The sequence below is a fragment of the Neomonachus schauinslandi genome, chromosome 1 (genome assembly GCF_002201575.2).
Source record: "Neomonachus schauinslandi chromosome 1, ASM220157v2, whole genome shotgun sequence".
Lineage (NCBI taxonomy): Eukaryota > Metazoa > Chordata > Mammalia > Carnivora > Phocidae > Neomonachus > Neomonachus schauinslandi.
Window position 1 is genome coordinate 108,058,225 of NC_058403.1, and position 23,187 is coordinate 108,081,411.

A 23,187-nucleotide genomic window follows, 5' to 3' on the forward strand; every position below is an offset into this window, starting at 1 on the left:
TTAAAAACAATTTATTTCAGAGAGAACGCAAGCAAGTGAGCAAGTGAGAGAATGCATGTGTACAAGCAAGCAGGGTTAGGGGCTGAGGGAGAGGGAGACAAGCAGACTGCAGGCTGAGCAGGGAGCCCCATACAGGGCTGGATCTCAGGACCCTGAGATCACAGCCTGAGCCAAAATCAAGAATCGGGGACTTAACCAACTGTGCCACCTAGGCGCCCTGTACCATTCTTTTTTTTTTTTTTTTTTTAAGATTTTATTTTTACGAGGAAGAGCGCGCGCGTAGGCGCGCGTGCACGAGCATGAGTTGGGGGAGGGACAGAGGGAGAAAGCAGACTCCCCACAGAGCGGGGAGCCCATGTGGGACTCAATCCCAGCACCCTGCAATCATGACCTGAGCGGAAGGCAGACACTTAACGGAGTGAGCCACCCAGCCCCCCCCCATTCTTTTAATCACTACTATAAAGAGCAAATCTACAGCTGGTAGGTCATTTATCTACTATGCACATTGTTCGAGTCTGAGGCTAGAGGGTTTTAAAATGGCACTCTTAGTTCTTTTTCTTTCTTTTTTCCTTCTTAGTTTTTATTACCTAATTGGTCCCACCTTGGAATTTACTAAGCCTAGAAAGGTAGTCAGAATTCCTAAGACAACTTTCCAATGACTCAAGAGAAGGATCATAAGTAGGCAGGCAGACAGGCAAAGAAGGGCGAAAGGAGAAAGGAGCAAACACTTTAAGACTTGCTTTAATATTGCTTCAGCGGGGCTCCCAAAAGCCCATCTGCTTCCACACTGACCTCTTTTTCAATCTCTCAGGATTTCAGATTCAATTCAAGTAAGGACAGTTTGCTGGAGTCTCAGAGGACTGGCTAAAAGCTGTTGATGTTACTGAATCCTCAGTCTTTGCTGAGACACTCACAGGCATTTCAGTGATGGGGCTACGGGGGCTCACTTCCACATCAGGCATTCTTTTCCTCTTAAAGCTTGTGGAATGTAGCTTATTTGAGGCCACTCTAGCAATAAAGATATGCCTGGTTAATTTCCTAAGTTAGTTGTTTTTAACAAATATCTGCAAATTTGGAAAGAATGAGTTGTAAAGAAACTTGTATTTCCTAAGACTGACTTTTGATGAATACCATATAAATTACCTGAGATTCCTAAACGGTACTGCAAATATCTCAGTAATTGACAACATTGGGCAAATAAGCCTTAGGTTGCCAAATGGTACTCTAATCAGATAGGCAGTAAGCTTATTTTTAAAAGTTTCCTCTGTTCTTTACAAATTCCCTGATAATACATGTGAGTTGGAGATGTAATTCTTTCCCAGAGTATAATAGTAGAAATAATGAGTAAAATACAGGAGGAGGGAGACTTTGGCTTATTTGAGAAAGAACTTCTAGAATTGCATTGTCTAATATGGTAGCAATTAGCCACACGTGCTTATGGAACACTCAAACACCGTAGGACTGAGGAACTGAATTTTCAATATTACTGAATATCAATGACTTTAAATTTTAGTTTAAATGGGTACTTCGTATCAGAAAAATTTTAAGTAGGTTTGCAGCAACTTAGGATCTACTTTTTTAAAATGTAAGTTTTATGAAATTAAAATACAGATCAAATATCTTTTTAAAAAGTAGCTCTCCAGGGCGCCTGGGTGGCTCAGTTGGTTAAGCGACTGCCTTCGGCTCAGGTCATGATCCTGGAGTCCCTGGATCGAGTCCCGCATCAGGCTCCCTGCTCGGCGGGGAGCCTGCTTCTCCCTCTGACCCTCCCCCCTCTCATGTGCTCTCTCTCATTCTCTCTCTCTCAAATAAATAAATCTTAAAAAAAAAAAAGTAGCTCTCCAACTTGAAATGGGTTGAGAATTAAAAATACACAACGGAAGGGTACCCAGGTGGCTCAGTCAGCTGGGCAACTGACATTTCATTTTGGTGGGGGTCATGATTGCAGGGTTGTGAGTATCAAGTCCCATAAGGCTCTGAAATAAAGGGGGAGTCTGCTTGGGATTCTCTCTCTTCCTCTGCCCCTGCCCACACACACCTGAGTGCACGCTCTGTCTATCTCTATCTCTCTCTAAATAAAATCTGTAAAAAAAATACACAATGGAATTAGAAGGCTTAGTATTAAAAATATAAAAGAGCTTCTTAACACCTTTTTATATTGATTTTCATTTTGAAGTGATATGTGGGGTATGGCGTGTTAAATATGTTAATAAAATTTCACCTGTTTTTGTTTTACTCCTTAAACATAGTTAGTAGAAAATTTAAAATGATTTTAAGTCACTTGCATTATACTTTCATTAGAGAACACTTACCTTAACAATTCAAAATGGAAGAGTGGTTTCCAGAGACTGTAAGCTTAACATTCCTGGCTGTAATTAAGTTCTTTACTGGGTACCTGAGCCAGCTGAATTCTCAAGTCCTCAAATCTCTCTCAGTTCTGTTTCATTCATTCAGTATTTATTATTGGTGATCCATTGTGTGTCATGAATGCTAAGCATTGGCCCCTGACATCAAGATGAAAGTGCAAACTAGTTTAATATAAATAATAGATATTATAATTGGTACACATAAACCATGGTGTTAAGAATGTCAGAGGAGAGGGGCGCCTGGGTGGCTCAGTCAGGTAAGCATCCAACTCTTGGTTTTGGCTCAGGTCGTGATCTCAGGGTCGTGGAACCCCAGGTTGGGCTCTACACTCAGTGAGGAGTCTGCTGCTCCTCTCCCTCTCCCCCTGCACACGCACACTCTCTCTCTCTCTAAAATAAATAAATCTTAAAAAAAAAAAAATGTCAGAATGGGGTGCCTGGGTGGCTCAGATGGTTAAGCGTCTGCCTTCAGCATACCTTCTAGGTCATGATCCTAGAGTCCTGGGATCGAGCCCCACGTCGGGCTTCCAGCTCGGTGGAGAGTCTGCTTCTCCCTCTGCCTCTCTCCCCTGCTCATGCTCTCTCTCTCTCTGTCGGTCTCTCTCTCTCTTGCTCTCAAATGAATAAATAAAATCTTTTAAAAAAATGTCAGAGAAGAAGCATGTCAGAGAAGAACCTTCCTGAGGAGTTGTCATTTTGAGCTCATACTTAGAGTTTCATAGGTGTAGATGGGGAAGAGGGAATGCTTAAAAGAAAGAAAAATAAATGCAGAAATGGCAGGAGAGGACTCGGAATATTTGTGGAACTGCATGTCCAGTGTTGCTATCATGTAGCAGAAGACGGGAGATTGAAGCTGGGTAAGGAGAAAGACATGGCATCATGGTGGATCTTACACACTATTTAAAGGACCTTAGGGGTGTCTGGGTGGTGCAGTCGGTTAAGCCTCTGACTCTTGGTTTCAGCTCAGGTCCTGATCTCAGGCCTGTGAGATCGAGCCCTCCCTTTCCCCTCATTGGGCTCCACGTTCAGCACAGAGTCTGCCAGCGACTCTCTCTCCCTCTCCCTCTGCCCCTCCCCACCTCTAAAAAATAAATCTTTAAAAACAAATGAAATGACCTCATTTTACTTTGTAGGCAACAAAGTCACTGACAATTCTAAATGTAGTGATTTGATAATAAGAATTAGGTTTTAGAAATATCATTTTGTTGTTTCTGAGAAGAACAAATAAGAAGGACTTTGGACTGGAGATAAAGAGTCAGGTAAGCTATGGCAGTGGTCCTGGCAAGAAAGGATGAGGCTCTGAGCAGGGAGGGGAGGGGCACACAGAGAGGGCAAATGACTGCTAAGAGAATGACCATACGCTAGATAAGCCCAGGGTTCCAGTTGGGAAGGTGCCCTTTACCAGGGCACAGGAGAGAGAAGGAGATCTGGAGAAATAACAGTTCAGTTTTGGGCATTTGAGCCTGAAATACCTATGGGATATCCATACAGAGAGTTCTGCTAGATCATTCTCTGTATATTATTAAAGAAAAATGCAGAGAAAAACAGGAATAACCTTAAAACTTTAACCATCAGGAAAAAAATCCAGTATGATTTTATCTTGAAATGAATGGTCTTAAAAGTATATTATGTGCTTCATCTTGCTTCACAAGCAAGGAAATTTAAGTGGAGATTTAATCTAATTAATGTTCTGTATAAGTAACTGCTGAGAAAGTTATATAATAGGAAAGCGTTGGCAGCACCCTAAATGAGCAATGCTAGGGCAATGGTTAAGTAAACAGTGACGTCTTTGGAACATTATGTAGACACTGAAATTATATTTCAGAGAATATTTAATCAGAATATTTGTGATATAAGTGAAAAAAGCAGGTACAAAACTATGAGCAGTACAATCCTAATTTTGTCTAAATATGTATCTAATTATAGAGAAAAATGGGCAAGAACTCTAGGGAGTAGGATTACAGATAATTTTGATTTTTCTTTTGCTTTGTTTTTATTAAATGTTTTACACTGAAAATTTATCAAAGACTAGGGAATAAATGGCCTAAATAAAAAGTACTCAATTCCACTGAATTTTAAAAACTATATTACTGAATTAAAGACAAAATAAAACAAATCTGTTCAACATCTCATTTTGGATGTAAATATGGCACACTCTCACTTCCTGACACTATTATTTTGGAAGTAGAAAAGTTCACTTATCTATACAAATTAATATACATGCTTTTGCACATTATTATTTTTTAATAAAGATTTTTTGTTGTTTTTTTTTTTTTTTGACAGAGACACAGCTAGAGAGGGAACACAAGCAGGGGGAGTGGGAGAGGAAGAAGCAGGCTTCCCGCGGAGCAGGGAGCCGGATGCGGGGCTCGATCCCAGGCTTATTACCCACAATTAGGGAAACCTTTTGTCATTCAAACTGGGACAATTTTGAGAATTGAAGGACCAGTATTAATACTCTGGGCAACAGATACAAATTAGACATATGGTTCCATGTTCACCTCTATTAAAATTTAAGGCCTCAAGTTGTGAATAGAAAGTTAACCTTTAGCATTATTTCCTGTCTGTCTGTCTCTTTTGTTGTTGTTGTTGTTAGAGTAAACATCTCAGGCTAACATGTATAAATGAATTGAATCATACAACGGCACTCACAGGCAGTCCTTTTTACCAATAATCCGCTCACTCACTAGATTGGACAATTCAGGTTTGAAGGTAATTCATTCTTGATGGGCTGATATGACAGGAAGAGAAAGGGTAAAAATCCACCTGTTTCAAAACTGATTTATACTGTGTTGGCTTTTTGGCAGTCTGTAAAGTTCCATTTGAAACTGAAAGACCATGTGGAGTACATTATATTCTGGCCTTCTAATGAATTTTATCTTCTGGTTAATCTCCTAAACACTAAAATGGAAACCTTTTAATGCTAGGCATTTGCAAGTATTAATATCTGATGCCCTAAAGTTGTTGTATTACAGATGGCATGAAGTTTCACAAAGACTGATGTGACTAAATCATAGAAATTCATAAAGTCATTTAAATAGTTAAGATTTGTGCCAACTTCTTGTAGTTAAAAGAAAATGTCTGGATAGGGAAAACACTTTCATAAAGAAATGAGCATAATAAATGCTAGAGAAGGCATTAAAAAGATCACGTCTCCTCTTTGTTAATTAGCACTGTTAAAAAGAGGTGACAAAGGGGGGCGCCTGGGTGGCTCAGTTGGTTAAGCGACTGCCTTCAGCTCAGGTCATGATCCTGGAGTCCCGGGATCGAGTCCCGCATCGGGCTCCCCGCTCAGCAGGGAGTCTGCTTCTCCCTCTGACCCTCTCCCCTCTCATGCTCGCTCTCTCTCTCATTCTCTCAAATAAAAAAATAAAATCTTTAAAAAAAAAAAAAGTGACGAAGGAAAGGGCACCCAATGATCCATAAAATTATACATGGTACTTTTCTTTTTTGAATAAAACCAAAATCATAATCTCAGCAGCTTTCATAGTTAAATGGAGCTAGTAATATATTAAGTGCACTTTATGATTTGCTTTTACCAAAGTATTTTGAAAATGATGGCAAGCAAGCTTATTAAATATTGCTTTGAATTTTAGAATGAAGTTTTGGTGGTATTGGGATTAATGGGTGGAAGGAGGCAATCGTTTCCACGAAGAGAGCCAAGCACTTAAAAAACCTTATTTCTGTTAAACTTTACAAAAATATGAGAGACAACTTTACACATGAGAAACCTGACAAAGTATTTAAGTGTTCTTGCTCAAAGTAAAGCTAAGTATTGCAAGTCTTGGTATACATCTGCTTAAAAATGTATTAGATTGTCAGTTATATTGAAGTATGCACACATAAATTTGTAGGATAAACATAGCTCACCTTTTAAACATCTGATGGGTCCATGTTCCCCTAATCCCTATAAAGATCACCAGGCAGTTAAAAGTTGAAAGTGATTTTGTAATTTTCACAGTAGAAATAAGTTTATGGCAGTTTTGGAAATAACTTTATTCTACCCAATTTGATAATGATGTTTCAAACTGTGTATTCATTCAAAAGCCCCTATCAAGAATTAAACAGATTTAAACACCACATGAAGGCACAAAAGCCAACTTTGTGTTGTTTTTGTAATTCATAAGATAATTTAATTTTTAAAGGTATCGTGGGATGTTAACAGGGAGAAGGCTCTTGTGGCAGGACTATCATGGCAGGCATTCTTGGTGGAAGACACAGCAGTGAGAGAGGACACCTGGATTTGAATCCACATTTTGTCTAACCAGTTTTCTGACTTGAACAGTCGATCCTCTGTGGCTTCCTACCTTCCTGTAGACGATTTTGGACTTCCCATCCCCATAAAGTCTAAACTTCTAAGGAAGGAACTCACCAATTAGAATGATCACCAACTACATTGTAAAGTCCCTGGAGGAGATAATGACTATAGTGATATTATGATGCTCTCTAATGTTCACCAAGCTTTGAAAGTATAGTGTTCCATGGTTTGCTCCCAGATTTTTTATGAGATGGTCTGTGATTTATCCGCTAGAGGACAGTAATAAAGGCCCATACACATATAATAGTCCTAGTGGGGCTCCCTGAAATAAAAACCTATGTTGCAGAAAGATGCCACCCAAAGAAACACATGAATAAAATAAATTTAGGGTCAATATTCTGAATAAAACCCCAAGCATTATTAGAGGGTTATGGGAATTGCTGATCTAGAAAATATTTAAATACCATAGTGCATAAATGGGCAATTGCTCTGAGACTAGCCTCTCTGGAAGAAGTCTGCTGTGTCGAGACAGAAAGTCCCCTCCACAAGCAGTGAGGTGATTCATGGACAGCTCGGGGCTGCTCCCAGCCCAAGGGTGGGCTCAAATCTCCTCGGGAAGTACTATGTACTTTTTCTGTCTCTATAGCTCAGCCCGGTACTTTGTGTGCAGTAAGTGCTTAATCAAAGCTTGTTAATGAAAGGTAGGCATCCCCATGCATCAGTTCCATGTATAACCACTTGTCAGGTTCTTGATTTTTGGGAAATCACTTCTTTCAGACTCTGTTGGTGTTGGTTTTGTGGATTCAAAAATTTCTGAGAACCTTTAACATCCTAAATTATGTATTTAGCAATCTCACATTTCCAGACATATTTTAACTATTTCTTTACTGCTGCCTTCTCTGCTTGAGAACAAGTCAGGCCTTTTTACTATGCACTTTAATACTTTTTCATTTCGGATTCCTTCTTTTTCTGATACAAAGTTTTTGCACAGGTAAAGCAAGTTTGCTTGCAGGTAGACTGCCTGAATGTGTACCTATGTGTAAATTTCTTAATCTTGCTGAGACTCACTTTCTTGAATAGCAAATAGGGATACTATCTGTATCACAGTGTGGTCAAAGATAAAAACGAGACGTAGTATTTAAGGTATCCGGTACAACCTTTGGCTGACTTCTAACAAATGTTAGTTCTGTATTTTCTCTCTGATAGGTCTAATAGTGTGTGGCTGTATTATCTTATTTATAGGTAGGAATTTATGGAGAATCCTATTAAAATAGGCTGCTTTTAGTACATGGTGAGTCATAGTATGTCCTCTATAATAATACACTACTAAATATAGAAATAACCTTAATATCATTAGGACACAGGTAAGCAATAGTCACCTTCTCCAATAACAATAATAATGACATTGGGAGTCTAAATTTTCCAAAAGAAGTAGAATAAACATGTATTCTCTGTATTAACCAAATTTGATAAAAATATTTTATTGGTGAATTTGTAATAAAATAGCAATATTTTGATTTTTTTTTTTTTGCTATTTGTGACTGAAACACATTTTTCTCTTTAGAAAGTACTCAGTCACGCTGTAATTTCCTGCAAATTTAGATGTTCGTTTTGTTAGAATTAGCGAGTGTTGTTGTCCTCACTTCCCGTGTGATGAGAGGAAAACAACCCCAGTGTCTGAATCATTTATCCATTAGTGACAGTAAAATAGACCCATAGCTGGAATATAATTAAGAAATTAAGTGTTTGACTTCCCAAAAAAGGCAAAATGACCGATTGGTTTTGGAATAGCTGTTGATAAGGCATACATATAATGCCTGTGACCAATACAGACATGACATTTTATCATTTTCTGACTCTGTAAGTGAGTGAAAATCCTGATTTTTTTTTTTCTTTCCCCATCGTGAGGAATGAAGAGATGTCTGCAAACTAGGGCTCCTTCCTGCTAAGTACCTTGTTTCTGTCGGAAGAATCATATAGTACCAAGGGGCCTGCAAAGACCCCTGAAAGAAGGTACTCACCAAAGTGCAGAAACAGATTTTTTTTTCCTTTTATCCAAAAGGTGTTCTGTGCTTCTAGACTCTCTCACTCACTCACTCACTTTTATGCAAGGTTTCCCTCAAGAATGGCTTCTTCTTAGACATAAGGGGACTGTATAACATTTTTCAAGGAAAAGTCTTTTCTGGGTAAATCCATCACATAATAGAGGATGTAGACTATGTCTGACTTGAGCCAAAGAAAGGCACTTCCTAGATTCTAATGTAAGCCAGGCAGGTACACAGAGCATGCCACACCAAATCTACACATTTTTGAATGACCCAAAATACAAAATAGATGCTGAAAAACCAAGATGTGAATGTTAAGTGAAGAATAGCATTTTTTTTTTTCCCATGAGGGGAGGCCTATCACCAAGAATCTCTAACATGGAAGACCTTGATTCCTCCTCTGACACTTCTCTAATACTCCCAGGGCCAAATACTTTACTGCTTGGCCGACAGGCACATCACAATGAGGCCCTACCCAGACTTGACAGCTTTGTGCTTGCCCCTTCCAGTGCCCCTCCACACCCGCATTCCATGCCCACACTTCAGTCCCCAAGCCTTTGTTTGTTGCTTCCCCTTCCTGGAATATCTGTCCTCTACTTCTGGTGAACTGTGACTCAACCCTCAAGGCTGCTCCGAAGTCCGCTCTGAAATCAGTAACTTCCTGGGAATCTCTTCTTTCTATCCACAAGCACAATTAAGTTCTTCCCTCCGCTGGATGCCCGTCACTCTCCCACTTGCCTAAAGGTGGCACTTGACACATTCGTGCTAAAAAATAAGATACAGTATCGCTAGTGCCTCTTCTGATAGCCAGTAAATTCTCTGCCCTTCCAGCCACCCCTCCCCCAGGGCCTGAAACATGGTAGCCATTAAATAGCATCGTGTACACAGGAATATTCTCAACGCAATTATTAAAATCCACGCCATGCAGGTCGCAAAAGTCTAAAGCCTTCACATGCAGATGAAATGGTTTCTGCTAATCTGCAGTTATAAAACAGAGAGAAGGCTGTGCCATCTTTGTAGATATTTGTTCTCTGAGGATTTATTTACTGATGAATTATTAAGGTGCTTTTAGCATATCAAAATTAAATTGGTTGAGCTTGGCAAAGTGATAGATTTATTTCCTTCTATTTCCCAAGCTAATTGTTGTGTTTGTTTTATTTTTAAACTTTTTAAAAGGAGTAGACATTGACACACACATATGATTTGTTGGCTATCAACTGTTTCTTAGATTGAGGCTCAAAACACAAAACGGGAGGGGGGATTATGGGAGATAAACATTACAGATGCACAAAGGTCCAAGGGAAGCACGTCAATTAAAGTGTCTTGAAGGTCTGCTTTTATTGGTAGATTCATATGAGCTGTGAAGTGACATAATTCTTTTAAAAGATTTATTTATTTATGGGAGAGAGAGAGAGAGCACATGCATACAGCATGGAGGGGCCGAGGAGAGGGAGAGGGAGAGAGAATCCCAAGCAGACTCTGCCCTGAGGCCCGATGCAGGGCTTGATCCCAGGACCCTGAGATCATGACCTGAGTTGAAGCCAAGAGTCCGACGCTTAGCCGACTGCGTCACCCAGGCGTCCCTGTGAAGTGACATAATTTATTGGTAGAAAATTAACACATATTTTCTCCATAGTTAGAATAACTCAAAAGTGGAGTGGGTTGGGAAATACTTAAAAGAGATAAAGGAGATAAGATTGTTGAGAGAGGTTGGCCAGATAGTTACATGTAGGAACTAGAGTCAGAGGAAAATCCCATCCAACAAGTATGTATAGATACAAACAATGGGACCCTAGAAATAATTAACATCTGAAATTAACATTAAAAAGCACAAAAGGTGGTTGAGATTTTGACACCATCCTCACCCACCATATTCTTACAAAAGGGATGTCAATCTTATTGTAGAAGTAGCTCCTTCTTTAGGTTCAATGAGAAAGCCTGCTCTGACTAAAAAAAAGACCTCGTCAGTCACTCATTATTTCAGGAACAGGAGATATTCATGTGAAAGGCTGAGCTGGAGCTATGGAGAGTGGATATTTCAGCCAGCAGGGACAGCAAGAACAGATCATCAGTAGTTCAGTGTTGCTGGAGGGTGATGCTAGAAGGGCTTGGTTGAGATGAGGCTGGAGAGGCAGAAAGGTCCTGCAGTTTGTTCTGCCACATAAAGGCAAAGGGGTGAGGGGTGTGGGGGATAGCTGCTGTGATGTGGCTTCCTGACATGGCCTGTTGTGTGGAGAGATGGAATAGCTGTGGACATGTGCTTTTTTTATCCAAAAAGTATTGAGTGTTGTTTTCTGGGTTTCTCTAGGTGTCAAAATTGGACACAGAATCTTCTGGGAGCATTTTATCTCTGCTCTCATAAAATGTTTATTAAAATGCATATAACAGTGTTTCCTGCCTCCCAGTGTGAGAATACCACAAGGAGCTTTCCGGCAACTTAAGAAGTTTCACCACATGTGCGATAAGGAGGGTGTGGTTTATAGGGCACGCAGAGCTATTTCCAAGAAATAAAATTCTGCCTAACAGGTTTAGACACAAAGTCTTAGGTGCGCGAATGGCTAAACATACTTGGTTATGACATGTACAAGGAGTCATTCCAAGCCAGCAAAGCCTGCCAACTTCAGTGCAGAAAAGGCTAGGGGTCAGTCTTAGCCATTGGCAGTTATGTTTATGAAATGCATGTCTGTGTAGAATACCAATTTTCCCTTGTTCTGTGTTACTTAAGTAACCTGAGAATGTGGGATACCATTTCTTCCAGTAGCTCCAGTTAAGGCTTTCTGTAATGATAGGTTTCTACTGAAATAATAAGTTTACACACATTTACTCACCAAAGTCCCCTTCACCACAAACTCTTATGAAGATCAAAACTATAAATGGTAGGAAAAACAAAAGCAGGATATTTTAAATCCATAACCTATTGTCTGGGCATAATTTCCTTTGTATGCTATTCAGTTCTTAAAACAGTAAAAACATATAGATTCTTAATTTCTTTTCTGCCTGCCTACCTACCCTACACACATGCATGTGCATATATGCATATATAGGCACAAAGGTGGGGAAAAGCAGTTCTCCCAGAAGTATTTCTGATGGCACATTAAAAAGGGAGTGCCTTTGACTTTTGGACAAACATACCTTTTCCAGATAATAGATTCTCCCCAGACAGGTTTAAACACAAAAACTCAGTCACTAACTGTTTATAGAAGGCAAAATTCAGTCTCTAAATGTGTAGAATTCAATGTTATATTGGTGTTTTAGAATTCTTAACTTTGATGTAGTTTTTTAATGATTTATTTGGTGTGACAAATTTCAATACCAAAAATATTATAGGGAAGCATTAAATAATCCTATATAAAGATGCATCCTAAAAATACAGTAGTTAATGGAGTACGTTTGTCATATTTAGTGTGTATACAAACACAAAGACAAAAGCATGATATGGGTCATTATTAAATCCTAGAATGGTTTATATGCCCTTACCTTGCTCCATAAAAATGAGTCCTTGTAACCATGGAAATGACATTTGTTATTCATCCAAAGGGAAAGTGGGGAGATGGCTCAACTAATTATAAAGAATTTATAAGGTTTTTTGTTTTAGTTTTTGTTTTTTGAAATTCAACTCACTGGTAATCTTGGCTCCCTAACTCACTTGTGACAACAATAAATGTTGCTAGGGCAAATGCCAACCCCAGGTTTCTCTGCTTACTCTGTTGCCTCATCCCTGCTCCTAATAGATGATGTATTGGAATGACCCCTGGATAAGTGGTTCATAACCATATTGATGGAGAATGTGCCAACTCTACAGAAATTATAAACCAGAGACAAGAAAAGAAACTGTAGTGGCTACCAGGTCCAGGGCCCTAGTACATTACGTTCATCTCCTGATACCCCTCCATTTCTTCAGGGAAATGGTTTCCCTATTTCATGCTTCAGGCCAGGTGGTTTGAATAGGGTTTTCTATACCCTCAGCTTCAGGGTTGAGCCTTGGGTTGGTCTAAGCCAATCCACATGTCACATCCCTTTGACTAGAGTAATTGATGTGGGGATTTACTTGCAACCACATTTGAACAATAAGCAGTCTCAATACCTTTGTGTTATCTGTCAATAGAGAGAAGTTCCATTTTGTGAACTTGAAGCTGAAAAAATATAAATTCTTTTTTTTCAAGTTTTTATTTAAATTCCAGTTAGTTAACATAAGGTGTAATATTAGTTTCAGTAATGTAGAATTTAGTGATCATCACTTACATATAGCACCCGATGCTCATCACAATACTCATCGTCCATCTAACCTACCCCCCTCACCTACCTCCCCTCTAGTAACCATCAGTTTGTGAACTGTTTCTTGGTTTGTCTCTCTCTCTTCCTGCTCCCATGTTCATTTGTTTTGTTTCTTAAATTCCACATATGAGTGAAATCATATGGTACTTGTCATTCTCTGACTTATTTTGCTTAACATAATACTCCCTAGGTTCATCCACACAGGTGCAAATGGCAAGATTTCATTAGAAAAATATGAATTCTGAAGCCATCTAGAAACTAATAGAGGAAAACTTACTTAAATGCAAAGTACTGAAAAGATCCAAGTTCAGAGAAATAGAACATCAGGCCTCAGTGACTTCATTGGGGCCCCTGAATTAAGGCGGATCTAAAGCTAGCATTACTCTTGGACTTTTCATTACAGGATTCAATAGATTCCTTATATGTTTAGGCCAGTTTGGGTGGGTTTTAAGTTACTTGCTACATAAAGAATCCTGTCTAACAGCTCATCACATGATCATTGAAGGACCAGCTTAGATTTTTACCTTCTTGGTCGTGACTCATAAAGATGATGGCAAGTGAAACCATATCCTGACAGCTGTCATTGGCATCAAAGAGTGGGCTCTCAGCTTTGTTGATGTGCATGATTATATATATGCATATATGCTATGAATGTGTGTGTGTATATATATATCACCAAACACTGTATTTCAATATATATGAATATATATTGAAACAGAGATCTTTTCAGTGAATTAATAACTGTCCTACTGTTTAAGGAAAAGGAGATGAGGGTTACTAATTTTGCTTCCAGCCATCCATGCAGCATGGAAGTACAACCGTGTGGCTTCAATGGGGGAAAATAAGCCATAAGAAGATCTGGATCTAGTATCTTAAGGATGAAGCAGGGTTAGGGGAGGAAGGTCATGCTGATTAATAGAGACCCCTCTAGTGGCCATGCACAGGGACACAGAGGGAGTCAAAATTGTATTTTCTCCTATGTACTGTTCCAGTCTTTTGCTTCTTTTTGTACCTTGCAGCTGTTGTTGTTTCCTTGTGTCCAAGTAAGTTCAAATAAAGTTGGATGGTGCAAAACTTCAGCCCGCAGGCAAGCAGCAGTCTCGTGCATTGGACTGTAGCTTGGAAGCTGGCTTAAAGTGGCTCATAATATACCAGAAAAGAGATGGGGTCAGCTATTTACTCTGGAATATTCAATGGCACTATAAATAACCCACTATAGCAAGTGTGACACCTCATGAAGTCTCAGCAGTACAGGCTGGGAGAAACAGTATCAGTTACGCAGGGTTGTACTGTGTGAAAACGAGGTTTATTTCAAAGATCCTCTCAGTGACTATTAACCAGTACTGAGGGTACAAGTGTTAATAGGGGCTGCTCAAAGGTATTCTGCATTTTGTATTTATACAAAACATGTTCTAATGTATCTGCTATAAAAAATGTCGCAATTAAACTTAGTGAAAACCAACAATAAAGGTAATAATAAAAATAGGTGATATATTTCAGTGTGTGACAGAAAGTATCATAAGTCACCTGGGAGTAGTATCCCTGGAAATGTATCAGCAATTAACAGAAATAATTTGAACTTGCTAGAATGGAAACTGGGATTGAAGGGAAATAAGAAAGTAATAATGTCCACACATATTTGTTTTAAAGATAATCTTGATTTTTTTGAAAGTAGAATAGATATTAAACCAAAGTTAAGACTTAAGATGATTCAAATGTAATAATTTGAAATGTTTGATGGAAATCTTTCAAGATTAATTTGGTTACATAGTGTTCTGATAACAGGCTGGCAGATTTGTCCCTTTGAGGGCCCATGTTAATGTATAGAGGTAAAGGCAAGTGTGACTTACTGAATCACGGAGGACTTTAATTCCTATTTCTCATAGCCTAATAAGAGCTGTTGCAGTTCCACTAGCTCAGAGGATGCATAATCTGACCAAGAATGATCCTTTAGACGATAACTTATATAAATAACTTAAAATACCCTCTTCATTGCAACCTTTTACTCTTTTTTTTCCCAGTCAAATGCCTCAACTACCAAAGGTGTTCTGGGGCAAGGTGCCAACTGGCCAACTGTCACCTTTTCTTCTAATTGGGAAATATTTACACTTGGATGTCTCTCCTTATCTTCTTGTTATGAGCTACTGGCATCTTATGACATTTAACATCAGCATAGAAACTTCCCAATTCCAATCATCGATAGATCAAATGGGCCATTGAAAATATGGAAGTTCCGAATAGATAAAGAAATCCGATGGTAAAGGAATATAGTATTGCCTAATGAGCAGATAGGATACTGTCAGAACAAAAACCACTGCTTAAGTGGAGAGTCCAGATTAGTCCCCTAAATTTTGATGTTTGAAAATGAGAAAACTGAGAATCAGAGGTGAAAAGAACTGGCCCAAATTGTGTAGCTGAAAAATAGAGGAGGCAGGATTTCAACTCAGGGGACGTGACTCTAGAGACCTCCCATTTAACTACTATTCCTTAGTGCAGTGATACAAATACTACAAGTATGTCTTAAGGAGACACTCTAACTCATTAGCAAAATAATTGATCAAATTTTTAAAAATAACTAGATTTTAAGCTTCTAGACAGACTTAAAATAGGAGTTTTGCTTTGAGAATCATGGTCTGTTCTTTATTACAGTCATATTCCCTTTAGAAGATTTTTTATAATGTTTAAATTCACAGCAAGAATGCATCCATGTGTTACCATGTTTCTTTGAGTATAACATTTATTCAACTAATATTTATGGAGTGCCTTCAGTGTGGCTGGGCACTCTTCTAAGAACTGTGAATACATCAGAGAATGAAACAGTAAGGACACTGTCCCTGACTTCATGAAGCTTACATTCTAGTATGGAGAGACAAGAAATGAAGATGAGAAATTACTACGCTATATAATATAGAGAGAAGATGTTAAGTACAATACAAAATAAAACATGGTAAGTAGGGCTTAGCTGCTGGAGCAGGAGATCGATCTAAGGAGGGTGGGCAGTGACATTTGAGCAAAGACTTGAAAGAAGTAAGGAAAGCAGCCACATGGATATATCTGGTGGAAGAAAAATTATGGGTCCTAGGAGACAGCAGTGCAAAGTTTCTGCTGTGTCCAGTGTGTTTGAAGAATAGGAAAAAAGTCTATGTGTCTGGGGCAGAGTAAACAAGGGGTGCAGAACACCTAAAATGGTAGGTAAAATATAATGAACTTTAAATAAGTCTGAGCTCTAGTAATGAAAACAGAGCCCAGACAATAAAGACATCGTACAACGGTAAGCCAAATCTAGAGTTTATTTTGATCTGAGGGCATCTGTTAATTCCTGTTGGCTCAGTGCCTGGATTTTAACTGGCTACACATATTTAGGACTGGAACAAAGCTTTGAGCTCCCAGAGTATGGTGTTCAGATCAGAGATACTTTAGAAAAGCAGAAAACTTCAAATTACAACTTTCTTAGAGAGTGCATTAAGATAAATCAGCCCACCACTGGAAAGGAGATAGTCATAGACTTGGGACTAGTTGGAGGCATGTATTTATGTGAGTTAGGGCACAGGAGTAACAATACTTGTGTGGCCCATGAAAATCCTCAGTCTGAATTTTAAGTTTCTAACATAGTCTTGAGTTGTTGGTGACATCAGGGATAAAGCAAATCAAAAGCTATTCCTATCTGGAGAAGAGGATTCAATTACTTATACATGTAAGACATTTCTTCTATGACTCTTTTTCCCTCCTACTTTTATCAGGATCTTCTTTCTCTTGTCTCTCTTGTCCTTTATCCTATTCCATTTTGATGCCTTTCTCAGCAGTTTTCCTCAGGGCTGGGATCAATTTTGGAAGAGAACCCGAGTGGGGCAGTTTTCAGAGGCTCTTGCATCCGCTTGCCACTGGAGCAGGTAAAACCCTTTACAGTTTGAGCTGCTGTCCCCAAACTGACTCACCGTACTTCCTGATGAATACCTGGTGGCTATTTTATAGTTCTGTTCCTAGACACCATGTTGCTTCCCATTGCTTCCTCCTGCATAGTTACTGATAACATTCAGGTCTTGTGACTGTCAGTGGATTGCCCCCATTCACTTGTATTTTTTACTTCATGGGGACATCTTGTTTTCTAGTTATTCTAAATATTTTCTTTGAGTTTTGGGTTTTACTATCAGTATTCTCTTATATATGTCTTTTATATGGGGATTTGGAAAGCATCAGAAAGTATGCCCACCACTGCTGTCATCTTTGAAATCCCCATAACATTTATTTTTATTTCTATTTCTTTGTAAGTTTTTTTTAATTCAGTTAGCCATAATATAGTATATCATTAATTTCAGATGTAGAATTCAATAATTCATCAGTTTCACATAACACCAGTGCTCATCACATCATGTGCCCTCCTTAATGCCCATCACCCAATTACCCCATTCCCCCCCCCACCTCCCCTCCAGCAACCCTCAGTTGGTTTTCTAGAGTTAAAAGTCTCTCATGTTTTGTATTCTTCTCTGATGACTTCCCATTCCGTTTTCCCTTCCTTCCCCTTTGATCCTCTGCACTGTTTCTTATATTCCACATGTGAATGAAATGATATGATAATTGTCTTTCTCCAATTGACTTATTTCACTCAGCATAATACCCTCCAGTTCTATCCACGTTGATGTAAATGGTAAGTATTCATTCTTTCTGATGGCTGAGTAATATTCCAGTGTGTGTGTGTGTGTGTGTGTGTGTATGTATCTATATATATATATACACATCCATATTACATCTTCTTTATCCATTCATCTGTTGATGGACATCTAGGCTCTTTCCATAGTTTGGCTATTGTGGACATTGCTGCTATAAACATTGGGGTGCAGGTGCCCCTTCGGATCACTACATTTGTATCTTTGGGGTAAATAGCCAGTAGTGCAATCACTGGGTTGTAGGGTAGTTCTATTTTTAACTTCTTGAGGAACATCCATACAGTTTTCCAGAGTGGCTATACCAGCTTGCATTCCCACCAACAGTGTAAGAGTGTTCCCCTTTCTCCGTATCCTCACCAACATTTGTTGTTTCCTGACTTGTTAATTTAGCCAGTCTGACTGGTGTGAGGTGGTATCTCATTGTGGTTTTGATCTGTATTTCCCTGATGCCAAGTGATGTGGAGCATTTTTTCATATGTCTGTTGGCCATTTGTATATCTTCTTTGGAGAAATGTCTGTTCATGTCTTTTGCCCATTTCTTGACTGGATTATTTGTTTTTTGGGTGTTGAGTTTGACAAGTTCTTTATAGATCTTGGATGCTAGCCTTTTATCTTATATGCCATTTGCAGATATCTTCTCCCATTCTGTAGGTTGCCTTTTAGTTTTGTTGACTTTTTTTTTTTTTGCATGCAGAAGCTTTTTATCTTAATGAAGTCCTAGCAGTTCATTTTTTTTTTAAAGATTTTATTTATTTATTTGAGAGAGAGAGCACATGAGAGGGGGGAGGGTCAGAGGGAGAAGCAGACTCCCCGCCGAGCAGGGAGCCTGATGTGGGACTCGATCCCAGGACTCCAGGATCATGACCTGAGCCGAAGGCAGTCACCTAACCGACTGAGCCACCCAGGCGCCCCAGTTCATTTTTTTTTAAAGATGTTATTTATTTGAGAGAGAGAGCGTGAGAGAGAGAGAAACAGAGAGAGAGATCATGAGCGGGGTGGGGAGGTAGAGGGAGAAGCAGACTCCCCACTGAGCAGGGAGCCTGATGCAGGACTCCATCCCAGAACCCTGGGATCATGACCTGAGCCTGAGCTGAGGGCAGACACTTAACTAACTCACCCACCCAGGTGCCCCCAATAGTTAATTTTTGCTTTTGTTTCCCTTGCCTCTGGAGACATGTCTAGCAAGGAGTTGCTGCAGCCCAGGTCGAAGAGGTTGCTGCCTGTGTTCTACTCTAGGATTTTGATGGATTCCTGTCTCACATTGAGGTCTTTGATCCATTTTGAGTTTATCTTTGTGTATGGTATAAGGAAATGGTACAGTTTCATTCTTCTGCCTGTGACTGTCCAATTTTCCCAACACCATTTGTTGAAGAGACTGTCCTTTTTCCATTGGATATTCTTTCCTGCTTTGTTGAAGATTCGCTGACCATAGAGTTGAGGATCCATTCCTGGGTTTTCTATTCTGTTCCACTCATCTATGTGTCTGTTTTTATGCCAGTCCCATGCTGTGCTGATGATCACAGCTTTGTAGTATAGCTAGAAGTCCAGCATTGTGATGCCCCCAGCTTTGGTTTTCTTTTTCAACATTCCTCTGGCTACTTGGGGTCTTTTCTGGTTCCATACAAATTTTAGGATTATGTGTTCCAGCTCTGTGAAAAATGTCAATGGTATTTTGATAGGGATTGCATTGAATGTGTAGATTGTTCTGGGTAGCATAGACATTTTATTTATTTATTTACTTATTTATTAAAGATTTATTTATTTGACAGAGAGAGAGACATCGAGAGAGGGAACACAAACAGTGGGAGTGGGAGAGGGAGAAGCAGGCTTCCCGCTGAGCAGGGAGCCCGACTTGGGGCTTGATCCCAGGACCCTGGGATCATGACCTGAGCCGAAGGCAGACACTTAATGACTGAGCCACCCAGGCATCCCAGGCATAGATAGTTTAACAATATTTATTCTTCCAATCCGTGGGCATAGAATGTTTTTCCTTCTCTTTGAGTCTTCCTCAATTTCTTTCGTAAGTGTTCTTAGTTTTTAGAGTACAGATCCTTTACCTCTTTGGTTAGGTTTATTCCTTAGGTAACTCATGGGTTTTGGTGCACTTATAAATGGGATCAGTTCCTTAATTTCTCTTTCTTCTGTCTCATTGTTAGTGTGTAGAAATGCAACTGATTTCTGTGCTTGATTTTATATCCTGCCACATTGCTGAATTCTGTATGAGTTCTAGCAACTTTGGGGTGGAGTCTTTTGGGTTTTCCACATAAAGTATCATGTCATCTGCAAAGAGTGAGAGTTTGACTTTTTCTTTGCCAGTTCAGATGCCTTTTATTTCTTTTTGTTGTCTGATTGCTGAGGCTAGAACTTCTAGTACTATGTTGAACAGTGGTTTGAGTGGGCATCCCTGTCATGTTCCTGACCTTAGGAGAAAAGCTCTCAGTTTTTCCCCATTGAGAATGATATTCGCTGTGGGCTTTTCATATATGGCTTTTATGAAATTGAGGTATGTTGCCTCTATCCCTACACTGTGGAGAGTTTTAACCAAGAAAGTATGCTGTATTTTGTCAAATGCTTTTTCTGCATCAATTGAGAGGATCATATGGTTCCTGTCCTTTTTTTTATTAATATGATGTATCCTGCTGATTGATTTGCTAATGTTGAACCACCCTTGTAGCCCAGGAATGAATCCCACTTGGTTGTGGTGAATAATCCTTTTAATGTACTGTTGGATCCTATTGGTTAGTATCTTGGTGAGAATTTTGGCATCCATGTTCATCAGGAATATTTGTCTATAATTCTTCTTATTGGTGGGGTCTTTGTCTGGTCTTGGGATCAAGGTAATCCTGGCCTCATAGAATGAGTTTGGAACTTTTACTTCCATTTCTATTTTTTGAAACTGCTTCAGAAGAATAGGTATTAGTTTTTCTTTAAATGTTTGGTAGAATTCCCCTGGGAAGCCATCTGGCCCTGGACTCTTGTTTTTTTTGTGAAATCCCCATAACATTTAGAAAAAAGAAAAAAAAGACTCGGCTTTCTTATATGTATATATATTACAAGCACACATATGTAAATAAATACAAAAAAAATCAAGACATTCTTAGAATAATGGTGTGTGAAGAAAGAGCAAGCAGAAATAGTTAAATAGTAAAATGCATGATTGGAAATAATTATAATGTATAATAATCAGGCCACCTTCAGAAAAAAATTGTTAACAGTCATAGAATTTCTTTGGTGCTGAGTGCCTCCTGGTTCTGTGGTCAGTCTGCCTCTTTTGGCTGGCTTGCCACACACAGCATCCCAGTGACCTATGTTTTTTGCCCACCTATGAACTATCAAAACCTCTTTGGTCCTTATGTTCCACTCATCCATAATTCAGTATTAAGAATGTTAACTAATATTTTTGGAAAGAACACTAGACTAAACGGAAATCTCAGCTAAGACATTAATTGACTGGAACAATGTCTATTTGTGTGTTCTGCCCATTTTTAAAATGGATTATTTGGTTTTTTTGTATGTTGAGTTGTATAATGTCTTTATATATTTTAAATACTAACCCTTCATCAGATATGTCATTTGCAAATATCTTCTATCTAGTAGGTTATCTAGATTTGCAAATATCTTCTATCTAGTAGGTTATCTAGTTTTGTTGATGGTTTCCTTTGCTGTGAAGAAGCTTTTTATTTTTATGTAATCCCAATAGTTTATTTTTGCTTTTGTTTCCCTTGCCTCAGGAGACATACATATCTAGAAAAATGTTGCTATGGCTGATGTCAGAAGAATTACTGCCTGTGTTCTCTTCCAGGATTTTTATGGTTTTAGGTCTCATATTTAGGTCTTTAATCTATTTTGAGTTTATTTTTTGTGTGTGTGGTGTAAGAAAGTGGTCCAGTTATATTTTTTGTGTGTGTAGCTGTCCAGTTTATTTAGCACCATTTGTTGAAGAGACTTTTTCCCATTGCATATTCTTGCCTCCTTTGTCAAAGACTGATTATATATTTGTGGGTTTATTTCTGGGTTCTCTATTCTTTTTTATTGATCTATGTGTCTATACTGTTTTGATTCCTATAGCTTTGTATACATCTTGAAATCTGGGATTGTGATACCTCCAGTTTTGTTCTTCTTTATCAAGATTGTTTTGGCTATTTAGAGTCTTCTGTTCTAAACAAATTTTAGTATGACTTGTTTTAGTTCTGTGAAAAATGCTGTAGGTATTTTGATAGGGATTGTGTTAAATCTGTAGGTGCTTTGGGTTGTATGGACATTTTAACAATATTTGTTCTCCCAATCACAAGCATGGACTATCTTTCTATTTTTTTGTGTCATCTTCAATTTCTTTCACTAGTGTTTTATGGTTTTCAGAGTACAGATCTTTCACCTCCTTGGTTAAGTTTATTCCTAGGTATTTTATTATATTGGGTGTAATTGTAAATGAGATTATTTCCTTAATTTCTCTTTCTGCTGCTTCATTAGTATATAGAAATGCAAGAGATTTCTGTATATATTGATTTTATATCTTGTCACATTACTGAATTCATTTATAATTTCTAGTAGTTTTTTGGTGGAGTCTTTAGAGTTTTCTATATATCATATCATGTCATCTGCAAATAGTGAAAGTTTTACTTCTTCTTTACCAATGTAGATGCCTTTTATTTCTTGTCTGATTGCTGTGACTAGGACTTTTAGTACTATGTTGAATAAAAGTGGTGAGAGTGGACATCCCTGCCTTGTTCCCGACCATAGAGGAAAAGCTTTCAGTTTTTCTCCATTGAGGAGAAAATATATGGCCTTTATTATGTTGAGGTATGTTCCCTCTAAACCTACTCTGTTGAGGGTTTTTATCATGAATGGACATTGTACTTCTTTGTCAAATACTTTTTTTTGCATCTACTGAAATGATCATATGGTTTTTATTCTTTATCTTGCTGATATGATATATCATGTTGATTGATTTATGAATATTGGACCACTCTTGCATCCCGGGAATAAATCCCACTTGATCGTCATGAATGATATTTTTTAATGTATTGTTGAATTCAGTTTGCTAGTATTTTGTTGAGAATTTTTGCATATGTGTTTATCAGAGATATTGGCCTGTAGTTTTCTTTGTAGTGTTTTTATCTGGTTTTAGTATCAGGGTAATGCTGGCCTCATAGAATGAATTTGGAAGCTTCCTTTCCTCTTCTATATTTTGGAATACTTTGGGAAGAATAGGTGTTAACTCTTTTTTAAATGCTTGGTAGAGTTCACCTATAAAACCAGCTGGTCCTGGACTTTTGTTTGTTGGGAGTTTTTTTTTTTATTACAATTCAATTTCATTGCTGGTAATTGGTCTTTTCAAATTTTCTATTCTTTCTGATTCAGTTTTTGGGGGTTAGATGTTTCTAGGCATTTATCCATTTCTTCTAGATTGTCCAATTTGCTGGCACATAATTTTTCATATTCTCTTATAAACATTTGTATTTCTATGGTGTTGGTTCTCTTTCATTTCTGATTTTGTTTGACTCCTCTCTCTCACCTTTTGCTCTTTTTTTCTTTTTTTTTTTTTTAATGCATCTGGCTAAAGGTTTGCCAATTATCTT